Source organism: Macrosteles quadrilineatus, unplaced genomic scaffold (genome assembly GCF_028750875.1).
Source record: "Macrosteles quadrilineatus isolate MER2022 unplaced genomic scaffold, UCM_ALF_1.0 Scaffold_2__2_contigs__length_208266976, whole genome shotgun sequence".
Taxonomy (NCBI): Eukaryota; Metazoa; Arthropoda; class Insecta; order Hemiptera; family Cicadellidae; genus Macrosteles; species Macrosteles quadrilineatus.
The window spans coordinates 111,503,200-111,523,416 of NW_026542595.1; the positions used below are offsets into that span (position 1 = coordinate 111,503,200).

The 20,217-nt window shown below is 32.7% G+C and overlaps 1 protein-coding gene across 3 annotated transcripts in view; it reads left to right on the top strand.

Annotated features, from left to right (window-relative positions):
- The first annotated feature begins 2,279 nt into the window (after positions 1-2,279).
- The window catches only part of LOC128985805 (probable serine/threonine-protein kinase kinX), a 173,720-nt gene continuing 155,782 nt past the window's right edge, over positions 2,280-20,217 (top strand). The window contains exon 1 of one of the 3 annotated variants that reach the window (XM_054405688.1): positions 2,280-2,362. The gene's annotated coding sequence lies outside the window, so the exon portion shown is untranslated. The remainder of the gene's footprint in view (positions 2,363-20,217) is intronic. The other 2 variants (XM_054405690.1, XM_054405689.1) reach the window with 2 other exon arrangements.

A 20,217-nucleotide genomic window follows, 5' to 3' on the forward strand; every position in this document is an offset into this window, starting at 1 on the left:
TAGAGAAGAGATAGCGACCTCTAGTTTTCACCATTCCTTAAGTTTTTGTAAACACTTCAAAATGAGATGTCACTTGGAGGGGGTTTACATTTAAAATATTTTAGTTGCCCCCCAAAACACCCCTTTTGGGGGACACTCAACAATTTCAAAATCATAAAATGAAACTTCCTGCTAAGATTGCACGACCCCCTAAAGGATATCCCTGTATATTTACTTGGAAAAATATTAGATGGGGGGGTCTTGACTTTTTATCCACCCTGTATGATGATTTTCCTTTATTTAGCTCATCATTATTGCCTGGCTTTTTATTCCTTTTTTATTTTTTTGTTTTCTTTGTTTTGACTAAATCAATTGACGTGACCAACTCCCCTTTGAACATGAGCTGGGCAGGTGAAAATTGATTTTCTAAAGCCACTACAGTGCAGATTGGCGCAGTGTTGTGGACGAGCTGCGCCGTGCACTGCGCAGACGCAATGTTGATACACTTTCTCTCAGCCTAGTGACCGAGATCTGCTCACTCTCTCTACCTGTTCACTCTCACTGGTCCGGCGATGATGCTGTGGGCCTTGTACAGACATTGTGGACAACAATTTATGGTTACATATTTTGTGGTACCAGTGGATAACCAGTGGATACCAGTGGTAACCAGTGGGTACTGGTACCACACGATATGTAACCATAAATTGTTATGGTATATTGTAAAACAATTATTCTGACGAGAACCTAAACACTACTTTAGAAATCCGCCGTGTACAATTTCCTCACTCTCAAAGGATGCTATATTTGAAAGATTGGTTGGCTTAAAATAAGTTCAATAAAAGTATGTGCAATGAGAAATGGAATAGACTTTGAAAGTAAAAAAAAAAAACATGATAAATAACTTTATATATACATAATTTATAACAATACTGGTTTTCCATAGTTAGTATTGTGAGACATGTGTGGTTGTGTAGGTAAAAGGTTTACATGGTGTGCAATAAACTTCTTCTGTAAATAGTGTGTACTTACATTTTATTAATCAACAATGATAATAAAATGCCCTTTGGTAGAATGCTCACCGTGAGAGGGTCACTATTCAAATGCTGCAAGTTCATCTCATGAAAAAATATTGTGAATGTTTGACATTGACCACGTTTTTAATTAATAGTTAGACCGTTAAGTAAGGATGGTAAATACGGTTAAATGCTCATATTCTAAACAAATTCAATCGCCCATCGCTTCTTCGTCTCTGAAAATTTGTCTAAATGTTTCTGACGAAAGCATAAATATATATTTAGTAATATTTAATGGTTCACTGCATATAGGAAAACTTATTTCTTCACCAATAAAATATTTTTATCCTACGATAACTGAGGAACTTATTACTGGTTATAATAAATTGCTGGTTTGTTGATTTGTTTGTGATAAATGTAACCTAAAAATACCTATACAAAAATGCTAGTTAACTTAAAGTTGAATATTATTTTCTTCTCTTCGTAAAAATCTTGCGAAATACAGTGGACACCGTATACCTTGCAGTGATTACAGGGCAATCGTAAAAACAACTGACAATTTAAATCTTTTATCATATGGGAGAAAAACAATATTGAATCTTCGTAACTAGCCATTTTCCTCCAAAATACAACCCTTCCCTCAAAATAAACTACAGAGTGACACTATACAGCTCGTATCCCGAACTGGACACATAATGCAAAAGATCTACAAATGTAAATTTTTCAAAGGTACAAACAATATAGGAAAATCCACATCGTTACATTTCAAAAACAGCGACACTGAGTGCGTTGAATTTAGAATGTAAGAAAATCAGAAAATTGTAATCTTTCAACGGTAAAAACTATATAGGAAGATCCACTTCGTTTTCCTCCGAAAAACAGTAATTTATATTTACGTTGTAATCAGAAAGGTGTGTAAGAAATGTATGCAAAAATTTTAATATTTCTTTCAAAGGTTCAAACAATAAAGGAAAATCTACATTTGCCCTTACTTCCCTCGATAGAAACACCAGTTACACAGCGACACAGATCACGTTAATCTCAAAACAGCGAGCGAGAACAAATGTAGGAAAATCAGCAGATTTTAATATTTCATTCGTAGGTACAAAAAATATAGGAAAACCCACATTTCCCTCCAAAAACGATCACTTCCCTCGAAAAATACACATCGACACCGAGTACTTTGAAGTCAGAACGGCGAGTGAGGCGAAGTGTGATAGCGGGAGTGCGAGAACCCGAGGACGTCTTGTGATTGGCTGAGAGCTAGAGTCCTGGCGGCGTGGCGGTAACACACTTCAGTATCACTCCGTCTGCGCGACAGGACACAAGCAGGATTCAGGATCAGGATCCCTACCACCATCCCCTACCAGGTAAGTCGTGATAGAAAGTGACTCATCCCCTATTGTTCGGTGGGAGGTGCAGGAAGCGACCATTATTGGATAGGTCGACTAGTAAGGATGACCCTGGGATAGTGGAAATGTCACATTGTGTCAAATGATGGGTTTCATATGTTAGAGATATAGTGATTATGTACGAGTGTCAATTCTTTTCGATTTGTTGATTTTGGAATAAGTTGTTAAGTTTTACTAGTGATGACAGTGATGAAGTTGGTTTAGATAAAAAAACTGAATGGAAGGATATTTATTTAATACTTTGATTTAGTAAAATTAATCTTAAAAAAAAAACACTAAATTATATAGATTTTTACTCGAAGAACTTTGTCGTCGTGATATTTTCGAAGAGTTTTCAACTTTTGGATATAATTTATTTATTGATTTTGGAATAAGTTGTGCGTGAATAAAACTTCACTACATAAAAACAGTGATAAAGTTAATTCCAATAAAAAACTATAAAAATTGTAAACTAATAATTTAACATTAGTAAAATTAATCTTCAAAAAAAATTCTTTGATGATAATTCTTACTTACGTTAAAATTTTAACATCGTGATATTATTGTAGGAACATCTACATTTAGGGATATATTTTCAATCAATAGTTTTGTGTAATGTTTTCAATTAATAAAAATATTTTTAAATAAAAAAAACTTTGTTATTTTCAAAAAATATATCAACTGTCACATTTACATGTAAATTAAAACTTTGTAGAAAACGTTTTAGCTAACATCTTCATCGTGAATATGAAAAGAAATCGATGGTTTTTGAGACTCAGTGTGCGCTCTTACAAAGTGTATAAGTGGTGACTTCAACGAAAGGATTGACTGAAGGAGTGAAGGTGACACATAAACGGACATAGTGTACATTATACAGGGTGTCCCGGAACTCTCTACCAATATTTTAGGGCATTGTTCCTGGGTAAGAAACATATCTAAATATCATATTTAAATTGTCCGGAAGTCCTTATTTACTCAGATAGCCGCCATTTTGTTTTTTTCACTTATTAATTTTTTTCTGAAGATTGGTTAAACATACGAAGTTGAAACTTTGCACAAACATTTATGACAACTAGACAAAGCTACAAAAAAATTATGACGATTTTTCAAATTCATAAAACAAAATGGCGGCTGTTTAAAATTTTGTTTCTTAAATTACTCGAAAACCGTTGATTTTACAAGAATAACTTTTTTAAGGCAATTTTATTACAAATCGATCGACACCTTAATCTTTAAGATCGGACGAGTATTAACTGAGATATGGCAGTTTTAGTGATACGTGACCGCCGGATATTAGTTGCATCGCATGCTGAAAGCGGTCACGTATCACTAAAACTGCCATATCTCATAATACTTGTCCGATCTTAAAGATTAAGGTGTCGATCGATTTGTAATAAATTTGCCTTAAAAAAGTTATTCTTGTAAAATTTTTGTAAAATCAACGGTTTTCGAGTAATTTAAGAAACAAAATTTTAAACAGCCGCCATTTTGTTTTATGAATTTGAAAAATCGTCATAATTTTTTTGTAGCTTTGTCTAGTTGTCATAAATGTTTGTGCAAAGTTTCAACTTCGTATGTTTAACCAATCTTCAGAAAAAAATTAATAAGTGAAAAAAACAAAATGGCGGCTATCTGAGTAACTAAGGACTTCCGGACAATTTAATTATGATATTTAGATATGTTTCTTACCCAGGAACAATGCCCTAAAATATTGGTAGAGAGTTCCGGGACACCCTGTATATTGTGTTATCGAATAAAGGTAGTGCAATTGAATTACATTTTACGATATAGTTTTTGTTAATCTATTAATTGTGTAGTAAATTTTAAGTAATAGTCTGCAGTTATCGAAACATCCTTTAGTTAATTCACATAGTGATTCTGCAGATTAAAAGATTTTGATATTAATATATTAATGATTAAATCGAAAATTTTCGTTTTGTGAGGATATAAGTGTAGTGCATACCTAATTATAGGAAATGTTAGATAAAATGATAAATTAATTAGAAAAACAATTTTTAGTATTTAAAAGGGGTTTAAAGGCTGCGTACAAATTCAATTTACGGGGTTTATGATTTCTGTTAGTGAACTGTGTAAAAGACTAACATAATTATTTATATATATATATATCAGATTTAATTTATAATCCTTAATAAATCGTTTTAATTGAACTAAGAATAACAAAATTAAATAATATTTAATAGTACCTGTAACAAAAAAATATCAATTACTGTACTAAAAATTTAGTATCCGTTTGCTACCTGTTAAGTATCCTTTCGAGAAAATCTGTTTACATATATTTAGCTTTTTTCTTCAGCTACAAGAGTTTTACTAAAATTTATCTAAAATAATAGCAAATATTATATTTTTTTTATTTTTGCATTGCAAAAAATACGATTGATATAAGATTGCACTTTTTTTAGTAAATCTTTAAAAACAGTTAACAAGGTATATCCATATACAATAGTGTATGTACAAATAGCATACAAAAATATCTAAGTTTGATCACGCTTGTAATAGATTCAACTAGCTTAGCCATGTAAATTCATATTTAACCCTAATATTATTTTAAATAAATTGCAAGGTATAATGTTGGCCTTATTTGTCCTACATTTTATAGTGACTTAAGTTTACCTTTTTAGTCAAAAGAGCAACTTTTCATAAACAAATTAAAATAAAATAACTTTTTTATTATTTATATAAATAGGGTAAATAGTATTGAATTTGTACTATTTATAAATTGGGGCGTTTTCATTACCTCACCCTCTAAAAGTCTTGAAAAAATTTTTGATCCCAAGAGGAAGTAAAATCTACTTTAAGAAAAAATAAGTATTTTAGACTCAAACTCTTCTCATTCTTGAAATAATTATCTTACACAATTCTCTTCAGTGGAGAGGGTTATGTGTTGGAGGGGTGACATTTACAGTAGAAGGGGAAGAAGGTTTTGTGGAAGGGGAAGGAGGTTTTGTGGAAGGGGAAATGTGAATATCAAGTGAGTTCTTTGAAAATTTAGTGATGGAACTGTTAAAAATACACTAATTGAAAACTGTAGGCCTATCGTGCTTTTTAAATTTTCTGACAATAATAGCTTTAAAGATTTTCGCATTAGTTTAGATGTTAAAAAAAAATGTTTGTGTCGATAATCAACAGATCATTTCGTGTTGTTTGGCTCCAAAAAATATTTAGATTTAAACCAAATAAAATTGTGTTTAGTGACCACTAATTTATACATTAGGACTAAAATATTTTGTGGTTTTGGACTTTGGAGTAAATTACCGTCAGTCGTACCATATATAGTTTATGGTTACTAACGTAGGACTATAATATTTGACTATATTTACCTTCTGAAATATATAAATAAGTCAATACAGATATGAAAATCGTATTGCATTTAAAAACATGTAAAAATGCTGAGGCAAGAAGGACCAAAAAGCTCCTACTATGTGTAATTCTAAATCTATCAATAGTAGATAAATACTTTGTTATTAAATGTTTACAATGTTATAAATAAACATGAGGTATTTTATTAAACACACATTGAACATTAAATCGTTGAGAATATTTACAAAACATAAATAAATTGTTTTCACAAATTCAATATGTAAAACAATTAAGCAGTTCACAGTAACATTAAGTAATCATCATAAAAACACAGTCGATCTTTTAACCTCACTCTAACATCGCCAAATGCTTTCAACATCCAAATAGAGTTGTGATGCGGCTACATAAACAAAGCATTAGCGGACCAAACCGGACTTGCCATTTGTGGCAGACATCGGTGTTTACAATCTTGAGAGACAGATGTTTGATAGAGATGTAGGAGGGTCGACAACACAGTCCTGGCCGTGACTCTCTCTCTTCCTCTCTCGTATCTCTCTCTTTATTTTCTCCTCTTGCTCTCTTCTCCCAGAGAAAGCAGCAGGTGTCCAGAGCTCTAGATAATCGCTATATCCCAACTCCAGGAGTTCTGGCTGATAAGGCTCGTGATAAACGATTACGTTGCCACTTCCGCTCTCTCCCTAGAGCATTGTGAGTTAGTTGAGGAAGATCACTCAAGCAAATGGTTTCTAAAAAGTGTTTGGATAGAAAATGGGAGATACGGAAGATTTAAGAAAATCTAGGTTTTTTCGGTAGGACATATCCAGATCAGAAAGCGGGATTTTTGAGACCCTTAAAAAGAGTTCAACGCATCTTGGGGCTTGATTAAAGAATACGTTGCTACTTCCGCTCTCTCCTTAGTGAATCGTTGAGATTTAGTTGAATAAAGATCAAATGGTTTCTAAAACGTTTGAATTGAATGGAAAATGGGAATTTATATGTTATATGACTAGGGGTTTGAAAGTTTAAATGTTATAACTATAAACAAATTCAGTTTATATGTGATTTTAGGTAGGGTTGAAACTTTTGTCTATTCTTAAGCCTTTAATCGAGTATGCCATTTAGTATAATGAATGAAATTCCATCTTTTGGTCGAGGAAGATCTGTCAAGAAAGAGGTTCTTTATTCTTTTTTGATGTCAAATTGGAATTTTTTTCTAATCTACTCTCGTTTATATGTTATAATTGTAGGCAAATTCTGTTAATAGGTGACAATTTATTTGTGTATTGTTACTTACAAATTCTAAAGTAGAAGTCGCATAGCGAGTAAAACTTACGAAAAATATTCACTGAAATCTGGATGCTCTGTTTCCACTTCCAAACTGTACCACCAATATAAGATCAGAAACGGTATGGATTATGAACACACAATAGTATATTACGTTACTAGTCCTGAAAATAAGTGTTTACCGGACGAGTGTGGTCGTTCCCGTGCGAGACGAAGTCGAGTACCATACGAGTCCGGTACACACATTTTGGACGAGTTACGTACGATGGTTTACGCCATACTACTAAATCCGTACAAATCCTTATATATTTCCACCAACTAAAGTTCTAAAAATCACTAGTCATAACCTCTGGTTGTGTTTTTGTTTATAACCACTCACTTCCATCTAAATACAGTATAATCAGCTGATTGGTGTCCGGTAAAACTCATTGCAGTACAGTAGTACGCAATGAAACCCGATTTGAATAAGCAGGCGGCAAACAGCTGTTTTCTGGACTAAATCCTTGCGTGGGAAGTTTGTCAAAATAATGTAGTGTGGCGTAAAAATGTTAACCTTCGGGCCAGTGATGCTATTTTTATTGATGATGTACTATACCGTTTCCGACTTAATATCCGTAGACTGTACCAATATCTAACTGAAAACGTTGATCGACTGGATTTGAAAACATCATCGCTTGAACAAACCGTTGCTGATAAAACAACTAGATATTCTGTAACGCGTTCTGTTTCCACTTTCTCTGTTTAATTAACCCAACTTGTCATGGGGGTCTGAAACTAACCAAACAGACTGGATGACTGTGTCGTACCGGTATTGAGCTAATGAAGCGAAAGAATTGGGCTATTGATATTAGTTGATCAGGATATTATGTAAGATCTTTTAGATATAAATATTGACAGATGGTGTAGTTGGTTTTATTTTAGAGTGTTCACGTAAAGGGTCGAGTTCTGGATTTGGGGTTTAATGATAAAATTGGAGCGTGGTTTCGTAATTGGTGTTTGCAGACATTTTGTAATTACAATCCTAAGGTCCATTGACCATTGGATACACAAGACATTCTATCTATATGGACCAGCTGTCGCCAACTCTTTACTGAAAAGATGTAGTGTGAGGCAGTCACCAGTCACTAGTGTCTAAAATTCTCTTTTCTATTTTATTTATTGTTGCTGACATACTTGATGGGCCATAGCAGTTGCTATAACTAATAAGTCAGTCCCTAAGTTTGACTTGGTAAAAACGTTTGTGTATTCGACAAAATTCAGCAATTTAAATCAGCGCTATCTGTCGGTGGCTCACATCAACCACGACGAATTTAATTACAAAACTGGCTACAACTTTATCATGGGGATGGAATGTCTAAAAGGTATTACTCTTTGTATAATTGTCTGTCATAGTAATGATATTTCTCTATTCGTTTCCTATATGACTGAGTTTACATATGTAGGACTAGTTTTGTAGCATTTAAAGAAAACTTATGTGTAGATACTAGAATTAATCAAATGACAAAATAAATAAAAAAAACATCCATCCATCTGTTTGGCTACGAAAATGAAAACTTTTTTAGCATAAATGAATGTTTTAATGTAAATACATAGTTAAAAGTAATATAGTTGTTTATGTACTACTACTCATGTTGTTACTAACTCCATAGTCCAATTTTTCGTAATATCAAATCCTACGTCCAGATTTTAAAAAAAACTTCAACTCCTTTTTACTCCTTTATCACCATATTATTCATTACCAAACTCCAATTCACGAACCAATCACACCCCTCATTAAGGCAGTAGCTGTTCTATTCCACTCACGGATATAACACATTAATATCGGCACTGTGGCTTGTATGTTATAAATCACTATATTAAGTTGACGGATTATAATGGAACTCCGTCATGTCCCTCAGGCGTACGGTTTCAACCTTGACTCCTAGGGCCAAGGACGTTCTGTTGCTGAAACAATGTCTCCGGTTCCACAATGCCATCGATTGATGATTTATCATCGATTCATCGGTTTTTACGCCTTTTTGCACGCGATAAATCATGCGTTTTCAGGATGTCCGTAAATGTGAATAATGATTTGAAAGATTAAAAATACAACAGTGATGATAATTATTATAGTAGTTTCTTATTTCAAACTTAATTTATTTTTTCCCCTCCTCTAGGAAACAGTCAAATTTATGGGACCATTGGTGTTTTAGTCTTATATATCTCTTAAAGTGTAAAATGCAGAACAACTTTGAGAGATAAAATTAAATTATTTATGAAAAATGTCTACACAAATAGAGTTTTGTCCTTGGACCTTAGGCTCTATTATTTATTTTCAAACTACTTCAGGTTTTACCCAGGGGTTACAGAATCATCACTTAATTAAAGTTCATCGATTATTTGGCCGCAATCGAACCCGGTAACTCAAATACGGAAGTGCTCACCTGAGCCTAGGATGCTTTCTTGAGTCTTGCTTGGTCTAACAAAATCTGCATCAATCGTGTACTTATATCTATTGTTTTAATATAGTGTGGCATATTATAGTGTATTATCGTGTTGTATATACAGCCTGCCCCCCCTTGAGACCAAAACCCCCCCCCCCCCCGACCCCCCCCCCTGAGACCCGGGTGTTGCGTGTCACCCCTGAGACTGAAAAATTGAAGAATTTGTATGATAAGAAATAATAAGTACAATACGTACAATTTAGGTTACTTCATTACATAAAGTCTATGAAAGTGAGGTTTGTAAGATTTAGTTTGCCTACGACTTAGTGTAAAGACAATTTCTTGATTTTTTCCAAGATATACAAATACTCACGATCTACTTGCGTTCCCTGATTCATATTTTAAACAATGTTGGCGCAGTGGTTAAACAAATGTTTAAAAGTGTTCGTTCACAAAATGAACGGCACCTCCTCAATGTTAAGTCATTCCTAAAGTCATAGTTCTAGAATTATGTAACTTTGTTTCTCATAGGAATTTGCTAATTTCGGATCGCATAACAATTAGGTAACGGAGAGGCGTTTCTCAGCGTGCAAATATGCGATGTTGTCTGGCGACTGAAGACACTAGGAAATGATTCACTGAGTTGAGAACTGTGATGCCACGACTCGGCTCATTGATCCGTTCACGAATTACACAATGAACAATAGATATAGAGTAACAGGATTACATTAGGTGTGTGAGGTTACTAAAGGGCACTCTAAGTAAGTAATAAGTATAAGAATTGAATGAGTATGAAGGATAGGTAAAAAGAAAGTAGTGCAAGTTAGTAAGTATAGGCTTCAAATAGTTTTGATCATATGTTATATTTGGGTGTTTGCTAAAATACATAATTTTACTGCAGACTTATGAACAATTTCAAACTTTCTGTATGAATTTAATAAAAGGGTTTTGTAGTGAGCTATTTAATTGAAAAACATTGTACATCTTTGTAAGACAATTTTGGCTTGGCTAGTATTTTTCTCCCCTCAATTTAAACAAATAAAAGGTTAACTTTAAAGGAATATAATTCTTTGGTATATACACTTAGCAAGAGTTGTTTTTAGGTATTTTTAGGTAGTCCGGGTATCTGTCATTTGTGCATTTTTGTTACATAATAATTTCTTACATTTTTGCAGAAACCACAGTTTATGTCAAATTGTCAAATACTCAAGATTGGTTTCTATGTAGTTTATATTTTTTGAATTTATCTATTTGTCCTTTATATTTTTTTTTAATTCTGTAAATTATTATTTTGAAAACTCTATTAATACCGTCCTAATTTTGTTACAAATACAGACTTTTATGTTATTCATTCATAAAACAACACCGCATACTGTACTGTAAAAAATCTTATAGTTTTATATCTACCCAAAACACTGGAAAAAAACAATTTTTAAATATATTTCACAAAATGTTTGCGTTTACTGTGCACCATGATCACTGCACAATTTCTCGACGAAAGCATAATGCACTCAGAAATGTGACGATGTGGAAATATTTACTTAGACAATAGACTTTGACCTTTCGCAACCGATTTGATCTGCACGAAAAGCGTGGAACTAGACATGGAATCCACTCCTGGCCTTCCGTGCAACCAAGTCGTGGGGTAAGAAGAGTCTCCCTACATTGAAAATCCATTACGTCTTGCAAAACATGCGGTAGTTAGCAATCGTTAAAACATTAACCTTATTAGTAAAACGAGTGGTTTTTTCCTAACATAGGTATTTTCTATCTAAAATACATATAAAAATCAATGAAGATCAATTGGAACAGTTAAGAGATAAAATTGGATCAACACAATACAAAATTTCGAAATCTAGCTAATGTAGGTAATTAATGAATAAATTAAACCCTACTGTAATTATTGTATTATGAAATAACGACTAAATAAATACCTAGTACCCTTATTCTTGCTGTTGAACAGTTGATTTCAATATTTATAATGATTACGCTATCTCCCTCGAAGGCTTATCATGTTGAGATATATGACTGACATTAGTATCATATTACAACTAGATTACGACTCATATTTTAATCTTGACACATAATGTTGTAAGGGCGAAGGTCATTTATGTGGGTGTGACTAAAATAACATTCATTACATGTGACTATCGTTTGAAGAGTGACGTAATCCTAGCATTATTCTTAATGACGTAATTCCTTATTACCTATTTATTGCAGGACTGTATCATATTGAAAAACGAGTGGACTGTAGTGTTTGTTCATATTATTTTTAGAGACGTGAAGATATGTTAGTTGTATTTGGTTAATAATGAAGTAAAATTGACTTCGTCTAGTAAAACAGTAGCTAGTTTTTAACTATCATCAGTTGTTACTGTTTTTGTTCACATTCTCACAGTTTTTGTTTACATAAAATTTTATATATACTGTAGTTGTGAATTATCAGCTGACTAATAGTTTTATTATGTTTATCGTTTTTTTTTATGTATTTTTCTGGCATGTTAAATTGTTATTGTAGAGTTCGATTTGTGATTTCAAGTTGAGAAAATAATTTTTGGTTTGATTTTGTTTATATTTTCAACGTATGGATTATAAATGAGTTTTAGAATAGCACTAAACAGTTTTATTTTCTTACTTAAACAATTGCTTTACTAATGATGCAATTTTACAACTCTGTAAAGTGTTAAAACACTTTGTATTTAGTTAACACGTAGTTACAAGTACTGTACACAAAACACAAATATAAAATGTGGTAGTTACATTGTTGTCGAATACTTATTGTACTACATAGTATCACATATTACCATTTAATTACCCTTACATCAGTGGTTTAGTGTATAATTTTTATTCGTAATATTTGGGAGTACTAGTGTGGTAGTAAGAACCATCGATGAGGTCAAGACACTCATCTTATTTAGAGGAGCGATTTGGCTATTACAAAACCAGCTACACGGATAAAACAGTTATCTTTAGATTATATTCCTTTTCGAATTAGTCAAGTTGAACCAGATTTATTGTTGTGCAATAACTAAACAAATTAATTTCTTCATAATTATTCTTAATACGAAAAGAAAAATGAAAAATTTTAACAATAAAACTACTGAATTGGAAATAATTACAGGAAATGATAAGTCAACGTTTTATAAACAACACAAGTCTGTTAACATCGCAGATCCTCTTGACAGCAGACTACAATGTCGGAAATTTGTGGACCATCTGACAACAGTTTGGGTGAAAGTGTCACATGATTGTAGAGGCAGGCCCAGATCCGTACCATGTAGCCTTTCCTTTTTCTGACCACCAATTAACTAGCTATTAGGTTTTATTGCGCATTTGAATTTCATCGACCTGATTTTCTATTTTACTCTCGTTCTGTCTATTCGGATAATAATTAAGAGTAAAAGTTTAGATTTAAAATTGTGTGTTTGATTTTGTAGCTTTAAATTGGAAGGATCGTAGATTATACGTTTTCACTTAACTGGGAATTTTTTTTTTTATTATAATAGTAATTACATATGGGGCAGATTCAAACAAACTTTTGAATTTAGTCAAAATACGTGTGTCTGTACGATTATTCGCAAAATACCACAGTAATAATGTTGAGAACATTCTCAATCTAAAATACCCTCAACACTAAACATAAAATTAAAATAATTTGTTTTAAACAAGACAGTAATCAAAATTATATTAATCATATGATCCAATACTACTATGATAACTTCCGAAACTCATTTTCCTGTGGTTTTCTCGTTTTTGTCCTAAGAAAATATTGGTATTAAACATCCTATTTTCATTGAAACAAAATCAAACTTGGTTTCGTGGAAAACCCCTTGTTCAGTATATTGATTACCTAGCGTAATAAATGTAAACCTAAATAGTTTGATTAGTTGGGTTGCTATACCAATTTACTAAATTACTAAAACAAAATTTCAAGTGGGCAGTCAATCAAAATACTCAATATCAAAGTTTATAATTTGTTTCAATACAAATTGTTCATTTAATTAAATGAGGCAATTAGTATAGTATCAACGCAGCATTAAATGAACACATTAGTGTAATTTGTTCTTCCTAGAAACGTTTATTTACAAAGGCTAAAAGCATGTTATTAAAATTCCAATGTTGCAGCGTTTAATACTTCGTTTATTAGACCAATATAAGCTTTTTGTCAGTACAATCTGAAGAAATAAAGTACTGTATTAAGTAGTAGTACTAAATTAATTATTATTCAGAATTCTTATGAAAAAAACTTTAAAATTTTATCTTCGAATAATTTTGATCTACTTCAACTAAGTAAATTTTCTTTTAGTGAATTTCCCTTATAGGGAATAAACTATTACCGTAGGTCTCATGGTGAGACCTCGACCCGGGACCGATTTACTTTTTTCGTTTTATTATCTTAGAATAATGTTGATCTACTTCAACTCAGTAAATTTTCTTTTAGTGAATTTCCCATATAGGGAATAAACTATTACCGTAGGTCTCATGGTAAGACCTCGACCCGGGACCGATTTACTTTTTCGTTTTGAGGTCCCCAGAGGCAAAAAACACCCTCCGTTCAAATTTATATATTTGTGTGTCCGTTAGTGCGATAACTCAAGCAAAATTGATCCGGTTTTGATGAAATTTGGTACAAACGTGTACAACTGCTTTTATTCAAACGAGTTTGCTAACCAGCATAATTGGACTACATTAACGGGGGTTTATGGGGTGAAAATGTATTTTTCTCATTTTGACCCTAAAAACACCAGTTTAACAATTTCTCTTCAAACCATTTTGTAGAGCTTGAAAAAATTAATAACTTTGTAAATACCCAACGGTTACGGAGATAATAAAAAAAATTGAAATTTGAAATTCCCATGCTATTTTTGTGGAGAATACATAAACTGTTGTAGTTTGCTTGTTTATGGATTTATTCAAAAGATATTTGGTTTTCACAAACATTAAGTTTATTTATTTAACATTAAGTTAAATAACTAGGAGATAAATCTGAAAATTTTTAGGGAAAATTTTAGTAGAAATCCAGCCAGGTATTTCACTTAGTCTGCAGGTTTGCTGCAGTGAGGGTATTTCCTATATTTGGCCCTTACGTTTCTTTAATATATTCGACCGAATTTCACCACTAATACTTTCGTTCACTGATCTTCTATCTCACGTAGGTAAATCTTTACCTTTATCTAAAGTGAAACTACTCTTGGTTACGTCTTCTAGTCACGAAACACTCTTCCTGGTCCGAAAAAACTTGAACGTGCAAAGCTCAGATCGTCCGATAAACTTACGGTTCCGTTTGTCAAGTTTTGTAACTCGCACTTTATTGTGGATTTCAAATTAGATAAGGAAATGTTCCAAAAGTTCCAGTTTCTTACCTAATAAGGTCTCGTTTTGGGATTAACAGATTGTTATTGCAAACCGTATAAGAATTATCAAAAAATCTTAGCACAATTTTGGATATTCGAATTAATTCCGTGCTCTAGTTAGTCTCAGATAATTTAGATTGTTGTTCACTTGTAGCTTTCTGAAAGTTGACCGGTGACTTACGCAAGGCGCTCTACATGTAAATACAACACATTAGTATTCTGGCTGTGTAGTTGGGTTTGTAGAGAATTTGGCAATCATTGTCATGCTTAATGATCTCAGACAATGGTCAATGGTTGCTTAGTGACCGGCAAACAACGTATACAAACCCTTTCTCTTCAGTGAATATCTCATATAGGTAGTAAGCTATTATTATAGTTCTCATGGCAAGACATACGCTAGGGACTAGTTTATGTTTTAGTTTTGATGCCCCCCTTGATAACATAAGTACCCCCTTTTTTAAATTAATTTTAATAAATTATCACAAATAAACCGAATTACTTAAGTATTGCTACTTTAAAAAAATTATGTCACAGTAAATCGAAACTCTTTTTAAAACGATATAATGTTTAGTAGAAAATGTTTTATGAATAATTAGTGGATGAATTTTAAAAATATTTAAACATGTTAAGATAATGTGTTTGACTTTGGCAGAATTTTTAATCAAGAGATACAAACGATTTAATTTCGTCCCCTATACATAGTTTATGCAAGGTTGGCTCAATAAACTAAAAACTTGTTTAAAGTAATTGTTCATAATATGAATTCCACATCCTCAATACATTATTCCTAAAGTCATAGTTCTACAATTATGTAACTTTGTTTCTCATACGAATTTGCTAATTTCGGATCGCATAACAATTAGGTAACGAAGAGGCGTTTCTCAGCGTTCAAATATGCGATGTTGTCTGGCGACTGAACACATGTTACATGTTTAGTTCGTCTAAAATGACATCTACAAGTGTTTACCTAAGAAAAAAATATTATGAATGAACAGATGTTAATTTTGTTAGCTTGGGATTGAATGTTGAGATTGTCGTCGGCTTTTCTAATACTTATAATTTTGTTAAATATAGGATTTGTAGTGTTTATATATGTAGACATTTTTTATGTCCATTTCGGTTCCTTTGTTAATAAAGTCAAGTATGGTAATGTTTTCGAGTGTTTATATGTATGGTGTGTAGAAAGGATGTGTTCTGCAAATGTAGATTTCTGATGTTTTGCTGTTCGATTTAACGGCTTAAACGTGTTCTTTGTATCTACTTGAAAAGTTTGTCCTGATTGGCCAATAAAGAATTTAGAGCAGGAACTGTAGTTTAATTTGTATATGCCAGATTTGTCTTTTGTGTCTGTTGTGTTATTGTTTATTATTTATTTATTTATTTTTACTCATTTTCGGCGCTGGTATTTGCATCTTCTGAACACTGACTCATCTTCTAAAAAAAATCACTTATTAGAAAAAAAATAATACTCTTGACACATCAAACATGCAGACTAAGCAAACTTCCGTTTTCCTGATTATTTAAGAAACCATATTTCAATTGAAAAGGCAATTCAATTGCCTGTTTAAATATAATTAGGTAAAGTACTAAGGTTTTCTGCTATGAGGAGGGTAAGGCATAAAGTGTGTTTTTGGTAGAATGTTAATAAGGTTAGTATAAAATAAATAAATTTGCAAATTTGATTCAATTGAATACAATAAAAACTAACAAAAGTTTACTTTTCATCTAAAAGGATGACATAAAAATTTTTATTTTACAGATTTTTGCACAATATTTTCTTTGTAGTTACCAAGTGCTCAACAACAAACAGTTCAAACTAAATTATTTGTTTTTTAAAGCTCTATGGAAAAAAATGTAGGAAGAATGTACTTTTGTGTTTTTAGGGTCAAAATATGGTAAACCCCAATCCTTTATTTATTTATTATTATTTGTTATTATTTATGTGTTCTTTTAGTACAATAACCAGGTCAAAAATTATTCGATTTTGATGACATTTTTGTAAAAGCGTGAAATCTACATTTATTCTAATGAGTTTGTTTAAATCTCACTTAAATTATCCACGATTACTTTAAATACTCGCCACCCTATACACTTTTCGTACACATAATATAAAAACATAACGTTTTCAATCGATTGGGTACGGTACAATAACGCCAATCCGTAGAAATTATTATAAACTATAAATAATCAATTAATTGACATGGGGATGCCACCTAGGTGCGTATTTCAATCCAAATATCAGTGTAGAATCATAGACAAAAATAATTAAATATAGACCGTCTGCAGTGCTGCGGTTACCATAGGTTCTAGCACACACCGCTGGAAGTGCCATGAAGTTACTGTGCACGCGATACGTAACCACATGGTGCTCCCAGCGGTGTGCGCCAGAACCTATGGTAACCACAGCACGGCTTACAGCCTATATTTATTTTTTTTGTCTATGGTAGAATGGTTTGAGATGATCTGTGTACCTTTTTTAAGACCAGCTGTTTCATCAGTCAGGATCATTTATTTAAAGCCCAATGATCAGGAACAGTGTATGATTATAGGACGCACAACCTGGTTTAAAATTCATTTCTTGTCCCAAGTTCTTGTTGCACCTTGTTCTAGTAAAGGAATGTAACCTTGCAGCAGCCAGGAAGGACAATCTTGTGCAGTATTCCTCTTTGTTTACAGCTGTTAATTGCTGGCCTCATTAATTAGAAGATTTCCTTGCATAAATCAACAGTTCTAGACTAGAACCTGCTCTGTATCCCTAGGCTGAGTAGACCCTGTAAGGAAAGTGTTCTACAGCTAGCATACAAATGCTCAGTAATGAAAGCAGGACCTTGTAGTAGATAAGTCTGACGACGAGAAGATTGAATAACAGAGAAGTACACGTTGAAAAATGTAGTTGATTGTTGTTTTTGTGTAGGTTGATGTTTTACATATAACTTTTCTAAAATGAACATTAATCATACGAATTCGTTTAAGATAAGAGCTGAGAGTATAATTTGCAAATATACTTGAGATCGCTGTAATAAAAAAAAATATTCATGTAATACTGTTATTTTACTACTCATCGATGCAAAACTGTGTATGTTAAATTACTGTTAGATATAGGGAGCAAGTTGGTCTAGTGGTAGAGCTTGGGACTTTGGACCCCGAGGTCCAGGGTTCAAATCCTGCCAATCGCTAACTAATTTTATCAAAATATAATGAAGAATTTTCTAGCCTGAAGTTATAAAAAAAATACTGGAAAGATATAGCAAAAGTGACAGTTATATTGAAGAAGCATTGCGAAAGACCTTTTCCAACTAGTAAGCTTCCTTGTAGAAAGTATTTAAAAGCAGAAGTCTGCCAGTGACAGCCATAGACGGTATTGTTAGCGAGATCTAATTAAGATTAACTCAGTGATCGTGCCAAATATTGCTACAACGTATTTCCAGGACCACAATGGGTCCAAATAATGGGGCTATAAAACAGACGATCTGCTCCCGCAACGTTCAATCGTGCTGTAATCCAATTGTATCTCGCTGGAAAAACTGTAACTGTAATGTTACTCAGATTCTCACAATCAATTTACTTAATGATCTTGATTACCATATCAAGGTTTCCTCAATAATAGTTTTTAATATTTAATTAATCTCACAAAAAATAACATTTTTCGTCATACTGCAGCATAAAAGGCCGTTTTTAATGCACGCGTTGCGGGTCTAAAGTAGCATCTTTACTCCCTAGGGAGTAAAAAAAACTTCTAGTCTGTAAGGAGTAAAAATCAGCTGTTGTAAACAGTTGTATATTATGATTGTAGGCAATCGTACTGTTAGAAATTATGTATCGATTGATTTATTAGGTAAGATTTTAGCCTATTGTTGTCAATTGTTCGACATATAAATGATATAATGTACCTAATACAATCGTAATAGACCACTTACTTAACAGCTGTTAATTTGCATCAGCAGAATTGGAAAACTAGCTGGAAGTCGTATTTAATTTAACAAGACGAACATATTTAATCAAATTATTTTTTTTCCAGTCACTTATGTATGCGTATACGCTATTTCTATCTCTCGAAAGTAACTAATTACATAAAACTCAGATGAGACTCGTCCAGCAAATCATCGCTACGAGCCCCGTTTCTTGATCTCTCGAGAGACCTTTAGTGCCTAAATGTTGCGGAACTTCCGCGTTGAAAGGTCTACACTCACCCTCTACATTTTACACCTCATAAAGTCAATTCCACGGTTTGACTGCGAGTGCCATTAGGTTATAATTGCGTGTAGAAATGAGCGTCCCAGAAGGCAACGTGTCTAAGTTGAACATATGTAACGTGCATTGATATAATGTTACGTAGTTCCACTTAATTTTTATACGCCACTTCACAAGCTTAACCCGGAGATGTATTTCCACAATGGTCATCTTCTAAATGCAAAGATTATACTTATATGACCGTGGAATCTTACCAACAGGCAGCGTCACTTCGTGACTACAAAATCTGTGAAATATTTTAAATAATTTGTAATTTCATATTGCAAATCCCCCTATCAAAACACAAATTCTAACGGGTCATTTTCTTCTTAACGTTTTATACAAATAGCATTACAATATTTTACTTGTTCACTGTAACGATATCCCCATATTCGTATGGATGTAGACAAAACTGTATCCTAGCCATCCGTTTTGATGTAAACAAGTGTAAACTTTAAAAAGTTCACATTATTGACAACAGAATTCAGTACATCCCATCCGCGAAAAAGGAACATCTAGAGCTTGAGAGCTATAAATTGATACCCAATATGCCTATCAAAACACATATTTAGGGGTCAAATAATTTTTTTTACAAAGTAACAAGATTAAATACTTTCCCACCAAAAATTCTTGGCGCTTGAACCGAGTTAAGACTTAGTAAATATCCATTTCATTGTAATTTTTGTTATAATTCTATGTACGAATCGCTCATGACTAAAAAATCTCTATCGATTAACGAAACATTATTAAACAACAATAGTGGTATGAATTTAAATATATTTTTACCTTACCCTAATCATACTTCCTAGGGCCTTTGTCATTATCCAACTGAAATTAAAATTATACGAATTCGAAAATGAAGGGTGGAATCGAGTCGTTAAACCTTATTTAATTAAATACAAATTAATTAAAAAGTACAGGTTATCCAACTATATCCCCCTACTTCCAAAATGTCCCGCATACGGTGATAAACAATATCAAGTGGTATTACCGGTGGGGTCCAAGGGTGGGAGCAACTTTCTTCGGAGAAAGTTGTAATGTCATCGTGATTTATGTTTGTAAAGCTACAAAACTTCTCGAGAAATGAGAAGAGCTGTCGTCGGTACTGCAGGTGTATGACTTGCTGACTCAGTCAACTAGTCAGGTGTCAGTCATGACTTGCTTCGAGTTGGGTGTGTTTATACTGCGAGTCTTCAGTCATTATATGACTCATTTAAGAGGAAAT